This window comes from Stegastes partitus, unplaced genomic scaffold (assembly GCF_000690725.1).
Source record: "Stegastes partitus isolate 25-593 unplaced genomic scaffold, Stegastes_partitus-1.0.2 Scaffold1551, whole genome shotgun sequence".
In the NCBI taxonomy this organism is placed as follows: Eukaryota; Metazoa; Chordata; class Actinopteri; family Pomacentridae; genus Stegastes; species Stegastes partitus.
In genome coordinates this window covers 58,122-62,779 of record NW_007579282.1, presented here as the reverse complement: position 1 = coordinate 62,779, position 4,658 = coordinate 58,122, and positions in this window count along the sequence as shown.

Below are 4,658 nucleotides of genomic sequence, written 5' to 3'. Positions count from 1 at the left end.
GATGAGCAGCGATGGCGTCGGCCAGGTGATGAGCAGCGATGGCGTCGTTCAGGTGATGAGCAGCGCCTGCTGTTCAACAAACAGTGGCTGCAAGTCCAGCCAGAGGAGTTAGCTCTGGTTCATCTGTCAAGCCGAGTTTTTCCCCCTTCGCTCTCAGAGTCCTTTAAAAGTCATTTGGCAAATGCACAGTCGGCAGAGTGTTTATTCCTCAGGAAAGCAATGCTTAGATCTGGTTTGTAATCATGCTGACAGTGTGGCTCCTTGGACAGTCTGCAGCATCCAGCCGGCACGTTTAGATTCACGCTGTCGAGGAAAACTCTCCGGACTCGTGAATTAGTACGTCTTGTGGTCTTTGATCTGAGCGTTTGCAGCAGCACCCGGCCGGGCGTCTGAGTTCATACGGAGCTCAATAAATGGACACAGACATCATCCGTTATTCCTGAGATTTACTGCGACACGTAACGAAGGCCGGCTCCTGTTTCCATACAGGAAAGTCTGGTGCTGTGAGAACTGTGCAACTTACAGACCGTACAGAAAACGACAACCTTCAACTACAGTTATTTCACTTTAAATGCTTTGAACAAGCCAAAAGTCAAAGGAACGCATTTTAGGGCGTTTTAAAAGGATGTTGGAACAAATAAATGATAATTCAGGTGAACTGGTTTAACCTGCAGTCACATCAGGTCCACTCAGCCTCCTCCAGAGGACCAGGGTGAACAGCTCCAGTCTGTCCTGTTTCCTTGTTCACATGGCTGCAGGATGAAGGAAAGGCTGGGGACTGTTTTACTGACTCTGTGCAGGTAGTGAGCTGGTGATGCTGAAGTCTGTGGTTGTGTTTGTTCACAGCGCTGCTGCAGCAGCCTGCCAGTGGTGGATCCAGCTCACAGGGCGAGTGTGCCTCACAGCGATCCCACATCTACTGTCAGACAACACAACTTCAGTACAAGTGAGCTGAAACACACTCGAACATATTTAACATTTCCTTGAGTGTGTTTCTGTTCCTCTGCAGCGGTGCAAGAACAAACTGGTCTGCAGAACAGAAGCAGCAGCAGACGCCTCGTCAACCTGCTCTCCTGTTTCTGCACATTGGTTTCTGGATCGTTATCAGATCCACAGCTTTTGTTTGGACACAGTTCAGTGTTCTTATCGTTTCTTTTTGGAGACGTGGTTCAAATGCAGATCTCAGCATGTTAACGTTGTTCCTACGTTGTTGTTGCGTAACAGGAAGCAGCGCTACAGGAAAACTGGCCACCAGAAGCTGAATGCGTACATTTTTGCGACGTGAACAGAAAGAGCGTTGTCTTTACTGCTGATTAGTGACGTTGCTCTAATGCGTGCCTCTGATCACTGAGGACACATCAGGAGGCCTCGGCGTTGACATGAAAGCACAAACTGCACACAAACCAGTAACCCTAACCCTCACTTAGTCCAACTGCTGCTGAAACCAAAGCATCCAAAACCACCTCCAACTTGGCAGGAAGAGGGTTTTTCTGGGCAGGTTTCCCAAATCCTAGCATTGTGTGAATGGGGGAAGCACTTTCTCTGCTTTTGGTGTGTTTGTTAGTGTTTGCGTGACACTGTGTTGTCAAAGGGAACAAGCTCGTGCAGCTTAAAGCAGCAGAACATTTCTGACGGGCTGGCCCAACGCCTGCAGGCCTTCACTCCTGCAAAACAGCAGCGGCGCCTTTCAGCGGCCCGTTCATCGAACCCTGGAAGTGAAACCCCCGTGGTTCCTGTCTGTCTCTGCTCGGATTTACAGTCATTTAAAAAAAAATGATATTCAGTAGTTCTCACCTTTTAGCCCTTTGCTAGCTTTTGCCATTTTCTGCTTTAGAGTCTTTTGGACAATCAGACTTCCACAGCACACCTGGGCCGTTGCAGAGTTCAGGCCCGGGCAGGTCGGCCCACAAAGTACCGACAACATACCAGGCAGGGGTGGTTTCAGTGTTTGTGTGCAGCCACGTTGTCCTTCGGCTTAACAAGACCTCTGCACTGTCAGAGTTATTTATGGAAGATAAAGGCTGGCAGTGATCCATGAGAACAGTCGTGTGCTGTTGTCCTGGTAGAGGAACTTTAAACTGGACGGTAGCACCAGTGACAGATCTCCACGACTAAACACATCATGTCAGGGTTTGTTCTGGACAACAAGTGCAACATACAGGTCAGAATAGAACAAAGGCGATGGTTTGTCTGCCTTGACTTCACGAAGCCAGAAATCCTTCCACAGTCTTATCAGCCACTCAGAGGACGGCGCTGACGGATCAGTTTCACCAAATACAACACAATACAACAAGTTGTTTTGAGGTAGCAGGGACTACTTTCCCTCCTGATAAGCCTCCCTTGGAATGCCCATTGTGTTTGGCTTCCTTCCTCCGCCTCACTGCTGTGAAGATACGACATGCTGTAAAACAGGCTGGTGCAAAATGAGCATGCCAACAAGAGGAGCTGGGCCTGCAGAGTGACGATGATGTTTAATGTTTAGCAAAATAGAAATGACTCTTTTCTCTGGGACGGTTCAGACATTTCCCCTCAAACAGAGAACACTTTACTGCCTGACAGATCTCTGCTCACAGAGCAAACCAGCACAGCTAAAACATCATCTTACAGCAGCACTCAAAGTGGTGAAGGCCGTCCTCACTGCTGGGAACCTTCTTCTGCATGAAGCTGCAGATCCTTTTCAGGATGGCTGAGCTGCATGAGATGGTTTGATGGAGCCCTTGTATGTCTTCTTGGGGCAAACTTGGATGTGATGGCACCATGGAGAAGCTGGTCAGACATGTGGACGCTGTACACCCTGATGTGGTCGACCAGCTTTAGAGGTTTTCGCCTAGAAGCTCTCCAGCCCAGGGTCTCCACGTTTATCACCTGTCCTGTGACGTCCAGCTGAGAGCACATGTGTAGATTTGCTTCCTCTCCAGGGTTGAGGTGTTAACACTGGAGACCAGGACAGCCTGGTGTGTCTTCACCTTGGTGTGGTTTATCATGGAGCCAGCTCAACACTATGGTGGTTTTCTATGTACTGAAATGGCTGACTGAGCTGAGAGCAGCACCAGCACCGGAGCCGCCTCTGGTCCGGCTCAGGCAGATCGTCAGTCAGAACAGATGCATCGCTTCAGTGTCAGCAAACGAATCAACAAAACAAACTGTCCCTGGCATTACAGCCGCCCGTCTGACCAGCTGAGGAGGCCTTCTGTTTCCCCGTCATCACAGAAGTCTCCCAATAGTCCGTCAACACATCTCAGCTTCTTCCATTTTCACTTAAAATCAACGTTGGTGGGATTCAGAAGGAGCAAGAAAAAATCCTCCAGATGGGATGTAGATTCCAGGAAGAGCAGCAGGAGGTGATGGTGACTGGTTATCAGACACCCAGTCTGATCACCGTCACTGACCAGGACAGGTGATCATAAAACTTCTACACATGCTGCATTTTCATGTCAATCTTACCTTTTATTTCAAAATATCTATGATCAATAGGAACATTGTGAAATAATCTGACATTACTGCAAAGCAGGAGGACACACAGGTGAATTCACCTTCGACAATTACAACGATGAAAAAATCCACGAAAGAGGTCGAAAGAACAGAATGTTGCGGCGTCCAAACAAACCTTTTCGCCGCTGAGAGTTTGAGGTTGGGTCCTCAGGTTCACAGATTTGTGACGCGCTTGGAGGCTATAATAACAGATACGCTGAGATCCAAATATGCTTTTTGTGCATTTATTGTGACAAAAGAGCGCAGAGCTATCACAGCGCAAAAGATGAATGAATGGAAAAAATGAAAACCAGCGGAATAAACAGATAAAAAGGTGATTAATGAATGAATGGGTAGCGGTCAACAAACATTGTGGCTACTAACCAACCCTGACTCTCTCCTCCTTCCCTCTGTGACACAGGTGAGTGCACCCCTTTATACACACATTCACTTCCGCATGTGCACACGCCCACTCCCACCTGAACCACAGCCTCTGCAACACACACACACATTCAAGCACACTGTGCTCCTCATCTTCAAGCTTGTATGTCTCCTACAACAGAACGTTCCTAAATCTAGAAGCAGCAAAGTCACAGAGCAAACAGCTGCACTGACCAAACATCCCATAACAGACCAGAGAGCCTCTGAGCAGAAGAGGATGTATACACACTGGCTGATCAGACCATCTACACACAACAGGGGGGACAAGAAACACGTGAACCAACCACAAAAAGCACTGAACCGTACGACTGGTCCACTGAATCACAACAATCATAATAATAAGCAAACCCAAAACATATCTAATTCCCCAACAGAAATCCAATGAATAAGGTCATGTTTACATCAGATGAACCCGGTCCACCCCTTGGTATGTTCTGATTGGCTGTGGGATAAAAGCCTGGTACTTCCTGGTTGCCATGTTTGCCTGAAGTCAGCCAGCTGACCACAGCTGCTGAACACCGACGCCCAACACCGGTTAAAGAAAAGGTTCATAGAACTTAAAACATCCAGACAGACGTTTCCTGAACGCGAGCTTCAGACAACGAAGGCTGAACGTGAGGGCTGTTGATGTAATACGAGTGTCGAGTGGCTCCTGGTGTCACCAACAGTCATGGTTGGATGGATCCGTTTATTTCTCTGCATGTGGTGACTTTTAAGTCGTGTCTTTAACTTGTCTGATAGCAACG